At 45.0% G+C, this 21,154-nt stretch overlaps 1 protein-coding gene across 1 annotated transcript in view; it reads left to right on the top strand.

Annotated features, from left to right (window-relative positions):
* The first annotated feature begins 1,953 nt into the window (after nt 1–1,953).
* Nucleotides 1,954–21,154, top strand: part of LOC130293442 (cdc42 effector protein 4-like) — a 36,857-nt gene continuing 17,656 nt past the window's right edge. The window contains exons 1-2 of the mRNA XM_056542108.1: nt 1,954–2,106; nt 2,647–2,998. The gene's annotated coding sequence lies outside the window, so the exon portion shown is untranslated. The remainder of the gene's footprint in view (nt 2,107–2,646; nt 2,999–21,154) is intronic.

The raw sequence follows: 21,154 nt of genomic DNA on the forward strand, positions 1-21,154 counted from the left end.
TTGCTATGAGGATTTTCTCCTACTCTGGACAGTTCCTAAAATGGACAGAGATGTCAGCAGAGAGCTCTCTGTTTCAAACGGAAAATTTCCACTGTAGTATTCAGCAGCTAATAAGTAATGGAAGGATTAAGATTTTTTTAATAGAAGCAATTTACAAATCTGTTTCACTTTAAAAAAAAAAAAAAAAAAACATTCACTGGAGTACCCCAGGTGGTTAATGTTTAGGAGGGGGGGGCAAATAGATATTATCTCTTGATTACTTAAGCTTTGTGGTAAGGCATGGTGCCGTATCGAGGGCGACAACTATCTTTAACCCCTTAGGGTGTATTCACACATACAGTATCCTGCGCATATTTGATGCCCAGGATTTAAAGCTGCAGATTTAAAGCTGCAGAACTGATATCATTCATCTGAAGGGGACAGTTAACATTCATCCGGCATCTCGACTTGGATGATGAAATGCGCCGGACGGGAACGCATCTTGCCGGATCCTAAACAACTGATGCACTTTTGTCATATGGCATACGTGCACCCAGTATATGGCAGCGGTCTCCAAACTGTGGACCTCCAGCTGTTGCAAAACTACAACTCCCAGCATGCCCGGACAGCCAACGGCTGTCCGGGCATGCTGGGAGTTGTAGTTTTGCAACAGCTGGAGGCCCACAGTTTGAAGACCACTGGTATAGGGTATAGTATTTATCTAATTTTGGAAAACCCTTATTTATACACTTGACAAGCACCGGGATTACCAAATGCTGAGCATTACTGATCTAACCCTGTGATGATCTGCAGCCAGTCAGTGCATGAGATGACACATAAGCCAATAACACACAACACAAGCCAATACAACACAACACACACACACACACACAAGCCAATAACACACACACACACAAGCCAATAACACACACACACACACACACACACAAGCCAATAACACACACACACACACACACAAGCCAATACAACACACACACAAGCCAATACAACACACACACACAAGCCAATAACACACACACACACACAAGCCAACACACACACACACACACACACACACACACAAGCCAATAACACACACACAAGCCAATAACACACACACACACACAAGCCAATACAACACACACACAAGCCAATACTACACACACACACACACAAGCCAATACAACACACACACACACAAGCCAATACAACACACACACAAGCCAATACAACACACACACACAAGCCAATACAACACACACACACACACACACAAGCCAATACAACACACACACACAAGCCAATACAAAACACACACACAAGCACACACACAAGCCAATACAACACACACACACAAGCCAATACAACACACACACACACACACAAGCCAATACAACACACACACACAAGCACACACACAAGCCAATACAACACACACACACACAGTCAATACAACACACACACAAGCCAATACAACACACACACACACACACACACACAAGCCAATAACACACACACACACACACACAAGCCAAACCCCATTTGCTTCATTCCTGTTTTGTTTGCAGTTTCTGGACTGACTTTTCTGAAGGAACCTTCTTGGCTCCTTGTACACAACCTCAAGGCATGAATCACAATGCAGATCCCTCAATCTGGAAGAAATTACACCAAAAAACTGTTTCAGGAAATTCCAACAATGGTCTAGAGGGCAGGGGTCGAGCAAGACATGGAGGAATTTCTATCATTTCCTCAACTGTGTTACAATCTGAATTTACACACATTTTTGTCCTTGCACATCAGTGTCCCCCTCCCCAACCCTCTCCTAGGGTGACAAACAGTCAATTGTTTAAAGGGGGTCTTCTCTCCTCAACGTTCTGCAGACATTGCTGCCAGCAAGCAGCAGAAAAGTTGGGTAACTTTTGGGAGGTGTGACGTCATCCCGCCCATTTAACTCTTTCCCAGGCTTTGTACAGGAAGGGGAGGAGAATGGGGAGTTTAGCTCATTCTGAGCTGGATGTGGATTGCATTATCCGTCTATACGTCCAGGGTGACACAATCCTAGGCTGGGATACACAACTAGTGGCAAATGTGCCTGCAGAATGGACCCTGATCCCTACTGAATGTCAGGTAAGTGTCCAGGTGACTATTCACATACACGGTTCAATTTAGGCTAATACACCGCTTGTTGCTTATCTATGTTTTTTTTATTTATTGTTTATTTTTATAGTCGTATTGGGAAGCGAACGCTTTCTATGTTAATATTTGTCCTTGTAGTTATATTCTGTTTTTATGTGTTTAGAGTTTATTTTCACGTTTAATTTTTTTCTATATTTTATAGCCTTTTTTTATTTAATTAAAACTTAGTGTTTGTGTGTATATATATATATATATATATATATATATATATATATATATATATATTCTGCATCACTGGACTAATACGGCTAATCAAATTTACTATATATATATATATATATATATATATATATATATATATATATATATATATATATATATATATATACATTTTTTTTTCTGTTTAGTATTTACCGTATGTAGACAACTATATCTTATTGATTTAATTTATTTACTTTTTGTTTGTTATTTAGTTGATTGTATCTGTTAATCCCATTTCTGAGGTGGCATTGTTTTATCTCTTTCTTCTAGGAGACGTAAAGAGTTATCTCTGAAGCCCCCGCCCAGAAGTGCTATAGCCAAGATCAGGAAGAAGTAGGGGGGGGGGGAAAGAGAAAAAAAAAGGGATATAGTAGGTGCCTCTGTTGGTTGATATACAACACCCTCTGAAAAGGACACAAGGCAAGGCTTGGGGATAAGCTCTTGTTATCTGAAAAAGCCTCATTGGAGTGGACAGAATTGGAATCCCCCCCCACCTTTTAGTGATCTGCTTGTTTTATCCTTGGATTACAAAACAAAAAAAAAAAGGATCGGGGGATTTAAGATTAAAGGGAAAAGAAACTATCATTCAGCAACATTGTAACATTCAGCTGCATTAGTGAAGGTGAGTTGGCTTTCTAGACACTTCCTTGAAATGTTGCAATGCAAGTACAGGGAACCTACAGGTAGTATAGCTCAGTGCTTCCAGTTGTTGCAAAACTACAACTCCCAGCATGCCCGGACAGCCAACGGCTGTCCGGGCATGCTGGGAGTTTTTAGTTTTGCAACAGCTGGAGGCACCCTGGTTGGGAAACACTTGTATAGCTAACAGTCCATAGAAACTCGTGCTCTCTGGTAATGATAGTGTTAAAAAAAAAATGAAAGTCTTGCGGTGAGATTCAGGGTGGAATCCTCATGAGACTGTCCCTTTTAACTCTTTCCCTTCCATATTGTAATGTTTCTTTAACTTTTTACTTTCCAAATCAGTGATTTAACCCCCCCACCACCACCCTTATTGCAAAACAAACTACAACTACCAGCATGCTAGAAACTGCTGGAAAGCCACAGATTGGGGATCTGTGACTTAGGGAACTGCAGTTTGGGTATGACCTCTGTGTTTAGACAAGCATTGGGGGACTTTTGGGCTCATTTTTGTGCTTGCAGATGTCATTCGTAGGCTTTACTTAATAAGAAGTCCCATGTAAAGGAACCCAAGCTCCCTGTTGAAGCCGAGCTAGTTTTTGGAGTCCTGGCTTCAGAAAGGACTCGATATTATAATGTTCCTTTAACTCTTTAATTTCCATATCCTAATCTTTCTTTAACTCTTTACTTTCCAGAGCAGTGATACCCAAGCTGCCTTTCTCCAGCTTGTTACAAAAAACTAGCATGCAGGGAGTTGTAGTTCTGCAACAGCTGGAGAGCCACAGCTTGGGAGTCATTGGTCTAGGGCAGTGTTTCCCAACCAGGGTGCCTCCAGCTGTTGCAAAACTACAACTCCCAGCATGCTGGGAGTTGTAGTTTCGCAATAGCCGGAGAGCCACCATTTGAGGATCACTGGCTTAGGGAACAGCAGTTTGGGTATGACTTCTTTTTAGCTGACTGCTGCAAGGGCATGCTGAGAGCTGTAGTTTTGCAGCAGCTGGAGATCACAACTTGGGGGTTATTGTCCTAGAGAGAACAATCTAATGTTCCTTTTAACTCTTTAATAACCAAGCTGTGTCTTTACAGCTGTTGCAAAACTACAACTTCCAGCATGCCCTGGCAGCCGAAGACTTGGAGTTGTAGTTTTGCAACAGCTGGAGAGACACAGCTTGGGAATCATTGGCTTAGGGCAGTGTTACCCAACCAGGGTGCCTCCAGCTGTTGCAAAACTACAACTTCTAGCATGCCCTGGCAGCCGAAGGCTTGGAGTTGTAGTTTTGCAACAGCTGGAGAGACACAGCTTGGGAATCATTGGCTTAGGGCAGTGTTTCCCAACCAGGGTGCCTCCAGCTGTTGCAAAACTACAACTTCCAGCATGCCCTGGCAGCCGAAGGCTTGGAGTTGTAGTTTTGCAACAGCTGGAGAGACACAGCTTGGGAATCATTGGCTTAGGGCAGTGTTACACAACCAGGGTGCCTCCAGCTGTTGCAAAACTACAACTTCCAGCATGCCCTGGCAGCCGAAGGCTTGGAGTTGTAGTTTTGCAACAGCTGGAGAGACACAGCTTGGGAATCATTGGCTTAGGGCAGTGTTACACAACCAGGGTGCCTCCAGCTGTTGCAAAACTACAACTCCCAGCATGCCCGGACAGCCTTCGGCTGTCCGGGCATGCTGGGTGTTGTAGTTTTGCAACAGCTGGAGGCACCTTGGTTGGGGAAACAGAAGTTTTGGATATGACCTCTATTTAATAAAACATTGAGGGACTTTTGGGCCTTCCAGATATCATTTATAGGCTTTACTATAAAAAGTCCCATGAAAAACCCAAGCTAATTGTTGAACCCTAAAGGCCACTCAGTGCCTGCAGCCAGGGGGGCTTCCTGAGTTCTGGAGTCTGGTGGGGCCCCTCGTAGGGAGTCAGACTGGGAGATCATTAACGCAGGAAGTGAGTGCTGACGCGTGGTGCTGGGAATTGCTGATGTTGAGTGGGGCTGTAAAAAGCCTGTAATGCAATGAGCATCAATGGCTTGTACAACATGTGACTCTAGGGGGTTTATTGCCCCTAAAGCGGCCATACACCGGACAATTAGTCACAATCTGACCAGCATTTTTCACTAAAATGACACAGTAAAAAACAATAATTTGAGTGATTTTCCTAAAGTTTCCATTTTTTTTATTTATTTTTGCCGCCATCTTTTCCAGTTAGGTCACTGACAATTATCATTGTATGCGTGAGAATGGCGACACCATTATAATTAGTAAGTGGCCAGAATATGTGAATTGCTACTTAGCCAAGTTGTGACTAGTGTCCGGAGGATTCGATTCATGCTGGGAGCTTCTCAATGTGATTTTCTGATGGTATGTAGAAGATAACCATGACTTGTTCGCTTCAGCCATGGAAAAACCAGCATTTGCATTCATATCGTCTGCCTCTTGCTTTTGTTATTTGCACAGAGGCATTTGCATTTGGCTTATCAGACATTGCAGATCTCTTTAAAATAGAAAGCTTAAAGGGGTAGTCCAGTGGTGAAAAACGTATCCCCTATCCTAAGGATAGGGGATAAGTTTGAGATCGCGGGGGGTCCGACCGCTGGGGCCCCCTGCGATCTCTCTGTATGGGGGCCAGGCTCTCCGGCCAGATAGCGGGTGTCGACCTCCGCACGAAGCGGCGGCCGACACGCCCCCTCAATCTCTATGGCAGAGCCGGAGATTGCCGAAGGCAGCGCTTCGGCTCTGCCATGGAGTTGTATTGAGGGGGCGTGTCGGCCGCCGCTTCGTGCGGAGGTCGACACCCGCTATCTGGCCGGAGAGCCTGGCCCCCATACAGAGAGATCGCAGGGGGCCCCAGCGGTCGGACCCCCCGCGATCTCAAACTTATCCCCTATCCTTAGGATAGGGGATAAGTTGTTCACCACTGGACTACCCCTTTAAAGGAGCACTGCAGCATCTGCAGGATAGGGGATAAGTGTCTGATTGCAGGGGGCCCGACCCACTCCACCTTCATACATCTCTATGGGAGAGGTGGGAATGCACGAACGCTGCATCTCCGCCTCTCTCATAGAGATACATAGAGGGGGGGGGGTGTCGGTCGCTGCGTCATGCTGCAGCCAACACGCCTTCTGCACGGGAGAGCTGCGGCATAGCCAGGGTGCCGTACAGGAGATAGCGGGGGTCCCGGTGTTCGGACCCCCACTTTCAGACACTTATGAGTATCTATGGCTGCAGATCCCCTTTAAAGGGGTACTCCACTGGAAAACATTCTCTTTAAAATCAACTGGTGCCAGAAAGTTAAACAGATTTGTAAATTACTTCTATAAAAAAAATCCCAATCCTTCCAGTACTTATCTCCTGCTGTATAATACACAGGAAGTTTATTTATTTTTGAATTTCTTTTCTGTCTGACCACAGTGCTCTCTGCTGACACCTCTGTCAAGGTTTGCTATGGAGATTTGCTCCTGCTCTGGACAGTTCCTGACATGGACAGAGGTGTCAGCAGAGAGCACTGTGGTCAGACAGAAAAGAAATTCAAAAAGAAAAGAACTTCCTGTTTATTATACAGCAGGTGATAAGTACTGGAAGGATTGGGATTATTATTATAATTTTTTTTTTTTTTTTTTATATAGAAGTCATTTAAAAATCTGTTTTAACTTTCTGGCACCAGTTGACTTAAAATGTTTTCCAGTGGAGTACACCTTTAAGGGTCCCAGCCTACTAAGTTAAGCAGGACAGGCAAATGTTTAGGGGGGTGTCCCAACATCAGACATGTTGCATTTGAAAATACCCAATCCTATGTTTCCAATGGAAATAAACCGCTGCCGGAGGTATTTGGCAGGGGCTCTGCATGCTTGGCTGATGCATGTGTATGGGGGAGTCAGAGGATTAGCTGTCGGCCAACCGCCATCTAATGTGCATGGGTGGCTCTAGTCCATAGGACTCCTTCAACCACAAATGTTATGACTATTCATGCAAAGTTAAAGGGGTACTCCGTTCCCTTGCTTTTGGAGCTCCGCTCCCCAGCGTCCGGAAGTTATTGTTCCGAACGATGTGTGTGGGGGTCTTCCGTGTTCAGGGCCGCCCTCGTGACGTCACGCCCTCCCCCTCAACGAAAGTCTATGGGAAGGGGGCGTGATGTCACGAGGGGCGGCCCTGAACACGGAAGCCCCCACACACATCGTTTGGAACAATAACTTCTGGACGCTGGGGAGCGGAGCTCCAAAAGCAAGGGAATGGAGCACCCCTTTAAAGGGGTTGTCCAGAATCAAAAGGGGTTTTGCCAAAACAACACTCTTGTCCACAATTTGGCGGAGATTTATCAAAACCTGTTCAGAGGAAAAGTTGCTGAGTTGCCCATAGCAACCAATCAGATCGCGTCTTTCATTTTTGAAAAGGCCTCTGAAAAATGAGAAGTGATCTGATTGGTTGCTATGGGTAACTCAGCAACTTTTCCACTGGACAGGTTTTGATGAATCGTTCAGTCCAATTCACTTCAATAGAGCTAGGCTGCAATACCAGACACACCCTGAGGACATGAGTGGTGCTATTTTTGCAAGAAAGAAGCAGTGCTTTCCTAATTCTGGAAAGTCCTTTTAAGCCGAACCATAGGAATTGCATAGAAATAGATAGCACACAGACACTGTATAGACCAGTTTTCTCCAACCTGCGGACCTCCAGATGTTGCAAAACTACAACTCCCAGCATGCCCGGACAGCCAACGGCTGTCCGGGCATGCTGGGAGTTGTAGTTTTGCAACATCTGGAGGTCCGCAGGTTGGAGGCCACTGGTATAGACTAGAGATGAGCGAACTTACAGTAAATTCGATTCGTCACGAACTTCTCGGCTCGGCAGTTGATGACTTATCCTGCATAAATTAGTTCAGCTTTCAGGTGCTCCGGTGGGCTGGAAAAGGTGGATACAGTCCTAGGAGACTCTTTCCTAGGACTGTATCCACCTTTTCCAGCCCACCGTAGCCCCTGAAAGCTGAACTAATTTACGCAGGATAAGTCATCAACTGCCGAGCCGAGAAGTTCGTGACGAATCGAATTTACTGTAAGTTCGCTCATCTCTAGTATAGACCATAGACATGTCCTATCCATGGAGATGGTCATCAAGCAGACACTTTGCATCCAGATTATGAAGTTTAAAGCACAAAGCTGGATTTATTTCCCTGAAAAGCTTAGACTCCTGCCCTTGAGATGTCATTGTATGACTGCTGCCTTAGATTCCTATGCATTGACTCCTTTTGAAATGAAGATTGTTCATTTATTCAGCAGCTCGGTGAATAAGCATATGTATTCACAACAGCACACAATAAAGCAGTGCCGGGTGCTGTGTCAGCTTTCTAAAGGACGTGTTTTCAGTGTAAGCTCGGCAGGTGCTAGCATCAATGATTCGGAGTCCAATAATGGAGGGTGTCTGAAAGCTATTGAGTCGTCTGCTTGTGTCAGGTTGTTAAATATTCCATTCAGGCCTCATACACGAGCAAAGCTGTAGACCAAAGGCTTGTCCGGGCATGCTGGGTGTTGTAGTTTTGCAATAGCTGGAGGCACCCTCCAGTAGACAATCCATGTGCTTCCTCCTTATGGCACTGTGTTACAGCTAGGCTTTCCTACATGCCTAATGACTTCATAATATGGCATTCAATAGATTAATTCATATGGAAGTACATAAATGCTGCGTAGACCTCTACGGGTGTTATATTATTGTGGTGTCCCGGTACCGTATTGCATACAGTACCTTGTGTGGTGGTCCCCAAAGTCAGTTACTATGTTCAGGTAGGGTTCCCCCCAGGTGGGACAGCCCCTAGTCGCCTCTCTTCATTTCTAATGTTATAATGTTTATGTGTATATATTCAATAATGTGTATATTTAATATAATGTATAGTACTTACTTTGTTAGCGTCGCAGGACCTTCAGTCATGTGACTGTTAATTCCTCTATGGCATGTTAGAGGACCTTTGGAGGTCCTTGGGTCACCTGTTTACCCATTATTCTATGTAAAGGTGATTGACAGAAGTATTGGACCAATTAGCACTAGTCCAGCCCCTGCCCATATAAGGGAGCTGTAGCCAATTGTCGCTCTTGGGTTGCTGCTCTGGTGGATGCCGGACTAGCAGGACGGATCTGCGCAACTTTCAAAGACACACTAGGCCAGAAACCCACCGGCCTCAGCCTAAACTAAGCTGTGAGTTCTAAACTAATCCCCGCTAAAGCTAGTCTGACGACTGGACCGCAACTAAATCCCCTAAATCCAGTGGAACAGCGCATATCAGTCTACGGACTCTAAAACGCTTAAGGTCCCAACCACTGTCAATCCCTAAGAGACTGTGCATGAAGCTTGCATAAAATCTTCAGTAAACTTCCGACTGTTTTCAGCAAACTCTCCGGTTGTGGACATTCAATTATTCTATACCTCCCTATCGCTCTTGGGAAGGGTGGCGGTAGGACAAGCATTACAGAGGAGCCCCCACCCTGGCGTCACAAATAGAAAGGGTTAACCAGACACCCTTTAGTCACCGCACAGCTACATCCCCATATACCCTACTCTCCCAGGCTATCACATTATATTAAATATGGTAGTGCACACAAGCCCCTCCAGCCATTTCTAAGAAATCCAAGTGCGAAATAGCATAGCTGCCTTATAGTTATGTGATGATACATTTACAACTGTTGTGGTATAACTAGACAGATCTGCTATACACTATGGTAGGAAGGTTGACTGACCAATCTGAGGGTAGCCATAACAGTGGTTCTATAGGTTGGCACCCAACATGTCCAAAACAGTTATAACAGAATGGGACAATCGAAGGACTTGTCTTATGTGACTGGATGAATGTTTGACCTATATTGGTTGTACAAGTTTTTTTTTGTTGGTTAAGTGGAATATAAATGGTACCCTGACTATGTACTTACTACTCCATAAATGAAGGGTCCTAATCTTAGTGTAAGCATTTGCTTTAGTATTATTCACAAGATATCTCGCTGCTTAACCTTTGCACCATTATTGCACAACTCACTGAGAGGAAATAATTTCCTGGATCCTACTTATTTTGATTTCAGGCCAATTATTCTAAACTCGTCCTTTCTGTAACATGAAAGTTATCACATCCTAGTCATAGATATAGATAATTACTTTATCAGGAATCAACAATAATCTCACGTCTACAGCGATCCTGGCTGTACCCTTCCCCCTCCCCCAATATCACGTAAAGGGAAATTTGGATTTTATTTGAACAATTTTATGCTTTATTCCGGAGATAAGTGGTTAAAAGATAGCATAGCTAGTTACGATTTTAATACAGAAATTCTTTCTCCCCCAAGATGGCATAGATTTTAATTATATTAACCCAATTACTATAGACATAGCAAAGACTTGAGTGATAGCCTGGGGGAGTAGGGTATATGGGAGTGTAGCTGTGCGGTTTCTAAGGGTGCTTGCTTAACCCTTTCTTTTTGTGATGCCAGGGTGAGGGCTATTCTCTGTATGCTTGTCCTACTGCCACCCTTCCCAAGAGCGATAGGGAGATTTGCAGAAACTTGTCAGAACTTTTACTGAAGATTTTAGACAATTATGAACAGGAACAGTCCATAGAACAGAGTCTATTAGAGCTTGACAAGTCATTGGGACCTCGTGAGTCTATTGAGCTTAGGAAGATAATTGTTGCGGTGATCCACTGGATTTAGGGGTTTAGATTCGGTCCAGTAATCATGCTAGCTTTAGCGGGGATTGAGATTTTAACTCAGTTTAGGTTATGCTGAGGCCGGTAGGCTTCTGGCCTAGCTTGTCTTTGAAAGTTGTGCAGATCCGTCCTGCTAGTCCGGCATCCACGAGAGCAGCAACCCAAGAGAGCGATAATTTGGCTACAGCTCCCTTATATGGGCAGGGGCTGGACTTAAGCCCACTGGTCCATAACAACTGTCAATCTTCCGTACAGAGAGTTGTGGATAACCATGTGACCCAAGGACCTCAAAAGGTCCTCCAACATACCATAGAGGAATTAACATGGTCACATGACCGAAGGTCCTGCGATGCTAACCAGGTAAGTAGACTAATGTATACACATAATAGCATCATGAAATTAGAGAAGGAGGAGGCGACTAGGAGCTGTCCCACCTGGGGGACCCTACCTGAACGTAGTAACTCTGACTTTGGGGACCACCATACAAGGTACGGTATGCAATACGGTACCGGGACACCACACTTGTAAGGTAGGATAGATGGTGTTTTGTGTAATGGCTTTAAGATGTGTTATGTTCTGTTAAGTTGTATTTACCATTGTTGCACCCGAGGCACCAGTCTATTATGTTAAGTAAAAGCTGGTGAACTATTGTATCAACAGCATCTTCATCTCCTGTGTACACGAATACCAGAAATACAGGCTCTAGATGCCATGCTGTAGGAGGGGTAGGTGTCAGTCTGCACGGGCCGTTGTACTTGAAGCCCTGTTCTAGCCTAATGGTGGCCAATGTGGTGCTGAGATGAAGCGGCATTCAAAAAAACACTGTTTAGCAAAAAAATAACCTACTATAAGAGAAAATATAGGCCAAGGCCTAAACCAGCCATTGAAGGGCAAGCCTTGGGAGTGTGACAGAGTAAAAGAGAGGTCAAGAAGAGGAACTGTGGTAAGGCTCAATGCCTGGATTGACTGGATTTGTCGGTCCAGCGGGGATGTAAGAGGGAGACAAGGTTGCCTGAGGCAGGGGCAAGCCTCCCAGAGACCTATATCTTCATTGCTGGTTTGGGCACAGGGTTTCGGACACATTCATTGCTGATCTCCTGTAGAAAGTTGGTGTTTGCAACGTTCAAGAATATTTATCTGACATTGTACCATTAGGCTAAGTTTCCACGTTTTTGGAAAACTGCCACTGTAGTTTTTGAGCCAAAGCCAGAAGTGTATTCAAAAGGAATAGGACATATAAAAAAAAGAACTTAAACTTCTCCTCCCGTATGGACCCACTTCTGACTTTGGCTCAAAAACTGCAAGAAAAAAAAACAAGTGGAAACTTGGCCTTAAAGTGACTATAACCACTAAGTTTTTATGTGCCTTTGAGAAGAAAAATTTCTGACATTTTTCTTTTTCAAATGGTCATGCTTTTTATATAGATGTTATCTGAATGGGAAGAGGGGGAAATCCAACATGCCTGACCATTCTCTCCAACAGTAATTGGTTGTTTCCTGGTGGAGCTGTAGAGGGGCCATTACCCTTCATTGTGTCATTAAGCTGAAAAGACAACCAGTAGTAAATAGAAAGGCCAGGTCTATTTTGTAGAGGCTCATCCTGAGTGGGAGACCAGACCACTCTCTATAGGTCTTATATGCCCTAATTGAACAAATAAAATTAGGCATGAACAGCTGCTATGAGTCCAGAGGTGAGGGGGGGCTTGACTTCCACTGAACCCGTTCACTCTTCTTCATTGGCGGAGTAAACCCACAAGCAATGCAATGTTTGGAAATAAAAGGGGGAAGTGAGGGTCATGATGCCTTTCTTTCTTACAATGGCTGCAAAGGAAGAAGAGCAAGGACCAGGCCCTCCTATCGGAGATTTAGGGGCGAGTAGCTATGTGAACCAACACAAGAAGAAAGGCTCATTGACTCGAAGAAGAGAAGTGACCCATAGTCTAAGTTCCTTTGGTTGGTGCAGGTCACATATTGACTATGATTGCTTGGTCATAACTTACTGAGCCTTTAGACGCTGTAGAAACACCCATATGTACAAACCTGTATATGCATTTATGTGACATGGAAATTAGACATGCGTGGGAAGCTTGTTCGAGCTAAATGCTATGGATTCTTTCCCAGTCCTCTGTACATGTTCTAGCTGGGATTGAAGCTATCATTTCCAGTCATGCGTGTTAGTTATAGGTGTATTCCTGCCATGTTTTCTATCCTTATAAACTGTTCCCCTAGTTAAGCTTGCTGTCAGTGTGTAGCATGTAAACATATCTGTTGTGAGTTATTGCTCCCAGGATGTGCTGCCTAAGAGTCCCGAGAAGACACATTGTATGGAACATGAAAGCAGTTGGATGTTTTTCTGAACTGTCATAGGGAAATTTCTGCCATCTGGCCAGATACATTTCATGTGCACCAGAACATGAGAAAGAAGCGATTGTTTATCGTCATTATTCTGCCACTTATAGTAATCAAATGGTCTCAGATCCCCTTCCATGGGAACTGGCTGAGCACAGGGAGGATTACCATATGGGGGGTGGGGGGATCATCTGTAGCTTTTATATGGAAGTGATTAAATAATTAGTTTTAATTAGGAGCTGCTGCCGCAAGCAGCTGAACGCCACGGGTGCTGGTCTTGGCACCTTGGCTGATTTTGCTACTGGTGAAAGTTGTGGCCAGGCTTCTTGGATCTGGGTTCTGGTTCATAAAAGAAGGTCCTCCCTTCGTGACAATTCTATCACCTAATGGAGACCAGTAGGGCCATAATAGCACACCTGTTACCTATAAGGAGCCTCTGTATGTCTCAGCTTTAAAGGGGTACTGCAGTGGAAAACTATTATTTAAATGAACTGGTGACAGAAAGTTGAACAGATTTGTAAATTACTTCTATATACAAACCTTAATCCTTCCAGTACTAATCAGCTGTTGTATGCTCCATGGGAAGTTGTACTTCTTTCTGGAGTTCTTTTCAGTCTGACCACCAGGCTCTCTGCTGACACCTCTGTCCATGTCAGGAACTGTCCAGAGCAGGAGCAAATCCCCATAGTAAATCTCTCCTGCTCTGGACAGTTGCTGGCATGGACAGAGGTGTCAGCAGAGAGCACTTGTGGTCAGACTGAAAAGAACTCCAGAAAGAAATACAACTGTGGAGAGGGTGTGATGAGGGCAGATGTTATTACCCTATGGTTTAACCTCTTCACCACCCGAAGGTATACCGATAGATCCTAGGCTAGGCATGGGGGTCAATAATGACTGACGCCAAGTTATGGAACAACGGCAGCTTTACTGAGTCAGACAGGTGTAACAGTCTTAACAGCTTGACTTGGCCCAGGGAGGGGACCAGTGACCTCAGGGCTTGCTGGGACTAGTAGTGGATTTGGACAATTTGCTGCAGGGCCAAGCTGACTTGACACAGATGCATCTTGACTGTCTTGACTGGGACTGACTAGACAGACTTCACCCTGTTTGTAGCTTACCAGGTTTTGATGTTCACCTGTGGGGCAGTAGACTTGTGGATGCGTGGTAGGCTTTATGCCTCCTCAGGACACTAGACCACCCTCTCTCTGGACTTGACCTCACTGTATTCAGTACTCAAGAGACTGAACTAGCTCCACCCAGGGTTTATATGGGGGAGCCTCTGGAGGGGTCCCATAGGTCACCCTGTAGGTCACATGGTCACTGGTAACTTCCTTTGTTGCAACATTACTTAAAGGTGTATAACAATATACACTGCTCAAAAAATAAAGGGAACACTAAGATAAAACATCCTAGATCTGAATAAATGAACTAATCGTATGAAATATTTTAGTTTTTACATAGTTGAATGTGCAGACAACAAAATCACACAAAAATTATCAATGGAAATCAAATTAATCATGGAGGTCTGGATATGGAGCCACACTCAAAATCAAAATGGAAAACCACACTACAGGCTGATCCAACTTTTGATGTAATGTCCTCAAAACAAGTCAAAAGGAGGATCAGTAGTGTGTGTGTGTGTGTGTGTGGCCTCCACGTGCCCGTATGACCTCCTTACAATGCCTGGGCATGCTCCCGATGAGGTGGAGGATGGTCTCCTGAGGGATGTCCTCCCAGACCTGGACTAAAGCCCACTCCTGGACAGTCTATGGTGCAACGTGGCATTGGTGGATGGAGCGAGATGTGATGTCCCAGATGTGCTCAAGCGGATTCAGGTCTGGGGAACAGGCGGGCCAGTCCATAGCATCAATGCCTTCATCTTGCAGGAACTGCTGACACACTCCAGCCACATGAGGTCTAGCATTGACTTGCATTAGGAGGAACCCAGGGCCAACCGCACCAGCATAGGGTCTAAGAAGGGGTCTGAGGATCTCATCTCGGTACCTAATGGAGGTTAGGCTACCTCTGGCAAGCACATCAAGGGCTGTGCAGCCCCCAAAGAAATACCACCCCACACCATTACTGACCCACCGCCAAACCAGTCATGTTGTAGGATGTTGCAGGCAGCAGAATGTTCTCCATGGCATCTTCAGACTCTGTCACGTGCTCAGTGTGAACCTGCTTTCATCTGTGAATAGCACAGGGCACCAGTGGCGAATTTGCCAATCTTGGTGTTCTTTGGCAAATGCCAAATGTCCTGCACGGTGTTGGGCTGTAAGCACAACCCCACCTGTGGATGTCGGGCCCTCATACCATCCTCATGGAGTCTGTTTCTGACCGTTTGAGTGGACTTCTGGAGGTAGTTTTGCAGGGCACTGGAAGTGCTCCTGCTGCTCGCTCTTGCACAAAGGCAGAGGTAGCAGTCCTGCTGCTGGGTTCTTTTTCTCCTACAGCCTCCTCCACGTCTCATGATGTACTGGCCTGTCTTCTGGTCGCGCCTCCATGCTTTGGACACTACACTGACAGACAGCAAACCTTCTTGCCACAGCTCACATTGATGTGCCATCCTGGAGGAGCTGCACTACCTGAGCCACTTGTATGGGTTGTAGACTCTCTCATGCTACCACTAGAGTGAAAGCACCGCCAGCATTCAAAAGGGACCAAAACATCAGCCAGGAAGCATGGGAACGGAGAAGTGGTCTGTGGTCACCCCCTGCAGAACCACTCCTTTATTAGGGGTGTCTTGCTAATTGCCTATAATGTCCAGCTGTTGTCTGTTCCATTTGCACAACAGCATGTGAAATTGATTGTCAATCACTGTTGCTTCCTGAGTGGACAGTGGGATTTCACAGAAGCGTGATTGACTTGGAGTTACATTGTGTTGTGTTCCCTTTATTTTTTTGAGCAGTGTATGTACGTTAGTACTGTTTAGGGAACATAGGTAAAGGGGGGGGGGGGCCCAGGGGTCACTGAATAGTCTGCCTGACAGGGCAGCAAGGGTACATAGGTGCAACTCCTGTACTTGGCCACCGCACAACTGCCTGTGGAGCATACAGCAGCTAAGTATTGGAAGGTTTAAGATGTCTATATAGAAGTTATTCACAAATCAAATGCTGGAGAAAAGAATAGGCTGCACTCACCACAATATTCTGTGCTTCATTCCAACAGAATCATGGGGTACATACAGTGGGTGCATTCGTGATGAGCGACATGTTTCACGCTTCCTTAGTGCATCCTCTGGCTCAATGAGCCAGAGGATGCACTAAGGAAGTGTGAAACATGTCGCTCATCACAAATGCACCCGCTGTATGTACCCCATGATTCCGTTGGAATAAAGCACAGAACAAATATTGTGGTGAGTGCAGCCTATTCTTTTCTCTGGTATTTGCATTGTGGAACTGTTTGCTATTCATAGGCTTCATTGCACTCCACACCAGTGCTGCTATATTGCTAACATCACACCCTGCCATTGTTGTTTCGGGACGGTTTGGGATTTTACTGTTGTAGTGCCAGTTCTACCTTCTCTGTTGTTCTTCATAATTCACAAATCTGTTTAACTTTCTGACACCTGTTGATTTAAAAAAGAAAAAAAAAATTCCACTGGAGTACCCTTTTAAGTACTTAATCCATATGTATGCAAAATGACTTAGTTTTTCTGACTTCTGGACTTTGTCCTGTGGGGCTACAGTTCTAACGGCAGGAACTGTTGATTCTCAAGTGACTGCAGTTAGTAGTATAGAAACTGAATGGTTTGTTTATCAATAGCACTGAATACCTATTTTTCCAAGGCTTGCTGAGATCTCACCATGAACTACCATATATACTCGAGTATAAGCAGAGTTTTACGCCCCCCTCGGCTTATACTCGAGTGAACTCTCCACCTGTCAATCCCTTCATCATCGGCTGTCCGTGCATGCTGGGTGTTGTAGTTTTGAAACCTCTGGAGGTCCGCAGGTTGAAGACCACTGCGGCCTTCGTCATCATCCAGCCCCCCCCCTTTTGTTTTGTACTCTCCTCCCCACGGCGGGAAGTTAGGGTGAGCTGGTCCAGGCCATCTATGCTGCAGGGACCGTCCGGTGAGGATGGTTAGTCATTGCGTGCTCTCCATTTTCACCGGGGGGGGGGGGGGGGGGGCTCTTCTCCGCGCTTCGGGCCCGGCCCCGGAGTAGTGACGTTGCCTTGACGACGACGCACAGGGACGTTCATGCGCAACGTCCATGTGCGTCGTCGTCAAGGCAATGTCACTACTCCGGGCCCGAAGCGCGGAGAAGAGGGCCCCCCCTGGTGAAAATGGACAGCATGCAACGACTAGCCATCCCCACCGGACGGTCCCTGCAGCATAGATGGCCTGGACCAGCTCTCCCTAACTTCCAACCAAGGGGAGGTGAATATAAAACAAAAAGGGGGGGGGGCTGGATGATGACGAAGGCCGCAGTGGTCTTCAACTGGGGACCTCCAGAGGTTTCAAAACTACAACACCCAGCATGCTGGGAGCTGTAGTTTTGCAACCTCTGGAGGTCCGCAGGTTGAAGACCACTGATGAAGGGATTGACAGGCGGTGATGATGACCGGGGCGATGATGACAGGGTTCTGGATGATGACAGGGTTCTGGATGATTACATGGGGGGGGGATGATGTATTTCCCACCCTAGGCTTATAGACGAGTCAATAACTTTTCCGGGGTTTTTGGGGTAAAATTAGGGGCCTCGGCTTATATTCGGATCATCTTATACTCGAGTATATACGGTATGTAGTTCCCAGTTGATGGACTGCTTAGATTTTCTCTGGGTATGACTTTAGAAGTTATATTTAAGAGCTCTATGATAGGGGTCAATGATAGAGATGATGGGTTCACAAAAAAAGTAATTCGCAGAGAGGAGACAAAAGTAGGATCTATGCTGCAATACAAACGCTGGTGTAAATGTAGCCAGCAATGTATCTTCTGGCTCTTCTCCATGCTTCTCAGATGATATAGGCATCCGTTCTGTAATATAATCATGAATGGAGATGCTGCCATTCTGTGGGAACCCCCGAGGCTCTGCAGACTGGTGGTGTGGTATGACTACGAGGGGTCAAAGCTCAGGCTCCCTGATCTTTTGAGATCCCCCCCCCGTCTCACAGCTCTGATCACGATTTCCTACAGCAATTGAGAACTTATTGTTCTCTAACTATTAAATAACTAAAAAGCTCCAATGCTTTTAAATGAAACTATTTTGTGAATCACATGAATTGACTACTGTGTCCTTAATACAGATGAATACAGTACTTATGTTTCAATAAGCTAAGCGGCAATACAAGACACAACCCATGGCACTGTTTACCTCTTTTCTAAGTATGTGTATATATATATATAATATATATATATATATATATATATATATATATATATATATATATATATATATATATATATATATATATATTGTGATAGCCATGGGGTGTAGCTGTGCGGTAATTAAAGGGTGTTTAACCCTTTCTATTCGTGATGCCATGGTGGGGGCTCCTCTGTAATGCTTGTCCTACCACCACCCTTCCCAAGAGCAATAGGGAGGTATGGAATAATTGAATGTCCACAACCGGAGAGTTTGCGGAAAACAGTCGGAACTTTTACTGAAGATTTTATGCAAGCTTCATAACCGGAACAGTCTCTATACAGGCAAAGTCTCTAAGAGATTGACAGTGGTTGGGACCTTAAGCGTTCTAGAGTCTCTAGACTGATAAGTGCTGTTCCGCTGAATTTAGGGGATTTAATTGCGGTCCAGTAGTCACGCTAGCTTTATCAGGGATTAAGTTTAGGACTCACGGTTTGATTGAGGCTGAGGCCGGCAGGCTTCAGGCCTAGAGTGTTTTTGTAAGTTGCGCAGATCTGTCCTGATAGTCCGGCATCCACGAGAGCAGCAACCCAAGAGAGCGATCATTGGCTACAGCTCCCTTATATGGGCAGGGGCTGGCCTTAAGCTGATTGGTCCAATACTTCTGTCAATCATCTTTACAAAGGGTTATGGGTAATCATGTGACCCAAGGACCTCCAAAGGTCCTCCAACATACTATAGAGGAATTAACATAGTCACATAACCGAAGGTTCTGTGACGCTACAAAGGTAAGTATACTAGTATGCATTATATTAAATATACCAATTATTAAATCTGTATACATAAACATTATAAAATTAGAGAAGGAAGAGGCGTAGTAACTCTGACTTTGGGGACTGCCATACAAGATACGGTACCGGGACACCACAATATATTGTCTAAACTTTGGCTAAGTGGGGATCTAAAGGATGTGCTATTTATTTATAAAATTTTTTTTTTTTTTTTTTTTATAAATGGTGAAACTTTCTAAAATACCACCTCTTTAAGAAGACTACCCCCTTACCCGACCAGATTTTGTGACAAATTTTCAGTCCATGATACGTGGCATTTTTCTTTGGAAAGACCACCCTATAACCACTTTTCAATGCAATTTTGGCCACCGAAGATAGCCGAATGCTGTTCTTGGCTATCTTCGTCAGTTCTCATAGAGAATGAATAGAGTTGGTTCACATGGGTGACCTGCTACTCTATTCTCAAGTGAGACCACTCAGAGAAAACTCAGTCCCTGTTCTCAGGGAAGACTCTGTTTTTTGTTCTGGAGATTGTTGGGGTCCCAGCAGTCAGACGGTCAGACCCCCTGTAATCAGATACTTATACCCTATCCTAAGAATAGGGATAACTTTGTGAACAAACCCCTTTAAACTTTCTTATAGGTTTTTGCTTAAAGGGATACTCCATTGCTAGACATCTTATCCACTATCCAAAGTATAGGGCATAAGATGTCTGATTGCGGGGGTCCAGCTGCTGGAACCCCGCACGATCTCCTTGCAGACATAATCTTCCGAACGCTGGGTTTGGGCGGCTATGGTTATGTCATGCCACTCACCCTCCATTCATGTCTAGCAACTGACTGCCCCTTAGAACAGCACCACTAGTTGCATCATCATTTTGAACGATTTTCAATGTATTTTCCACAGTACAAAATAGACGTAATTTCTCATTACATGATTCTAGAATAACTGGCTTACTTTACCCAATTTTAATTACTGGATTCCTAAAAAATTTGATATTTTCCTTTTAGTTTTCCCTGACTCCCATTCCTGTTAGATCTGTTTTCGATATGGTTACTGACAGTCGTCTTGCATGTGCTTAGCTTTGAACATACTAGAACTTTCTGCAGAAGCCTGTTATCTGGTGTGTAATTACCGCTAATCCCTGGAGATGCTTAGGAGAACATATCTTTTCTTATCCACAACATAAACTTAGCTGAGCAACGCTAATACCTGCATTACTTCTGATGACTATACTTGTTTCAGCAATGAGTCTTAAAGGAAACCTGTCAGGCTCCTATATTACAACCATCTATGATTCACTCTAAAATGGTGCAGAGTTTCAAAAAAATCATCCAGGAACAGGACTTTGGGTCATTGGAGCAGTCCCCAGCCCTGCCATTCCCTACACACAGATTGGTTATGCGTCAAGCTCAGTAGAGTGGGGAAATACTATCTGGGACCGTCCCATTGACTCAAGCCTTGTTCCCAGTTGGTTTGTGAAGTATGAATCATAGTCTGTGTAATAAAGTAGCCAATCCCTATATCGTGCTGTCGATAGTTCAGGCAGCATGAAACTGACAGCTTCCTTCCTAGAGGGGTACTCCAGGATATGAAAACTCATCCCCTATCCTAAGGATTTTTAAATCGTGGGGGTCCAACCACTGGGGTCCCCCGCTATCTCACATATGGGGCCCCGGCAGTCAACGGCAAGGGGGCGTGTCTGACCACCGCATGATGCGGAGGCCGACACCCCCCCCCCCCCCCCTCAATAGATCTCTTTGGGAGAGCCAGAGCTCCACATGCAACGGTCTCCGGTTCTGCCATAGAGATGTATTGAGGGGGCATGTCGGCCGCTGCGTCATGCAGTGGTCGACACTCGCTATTTCGGCAAAGAGTCGGGAGCCCTGTTTGGCAGATCGCGGGGGGGGCCCCAGCGGTCAGACCCCCATGCGATCTGAAACGTATCCCTTATACTTAGGATAGGGGATAAGTTTTCATATCCCAGAGTACTTCTTTTAAGGTCAATATATATGT

Source organism: Hyla sarda, chromosome 10 (genome assembly GCF_029499605.1).
Source record: "Hyla sarda isolate aHylSar1 chromosome 10, aHylSar1.hap1, whole genome shotgun sequence".
Classification (NCBI taxonomy): domain Eukaryota; kingdom Metazoa; phylum Chordata; class Amphibia; order Anura; family Hylidae; genus Hyla; species Hyla sarda.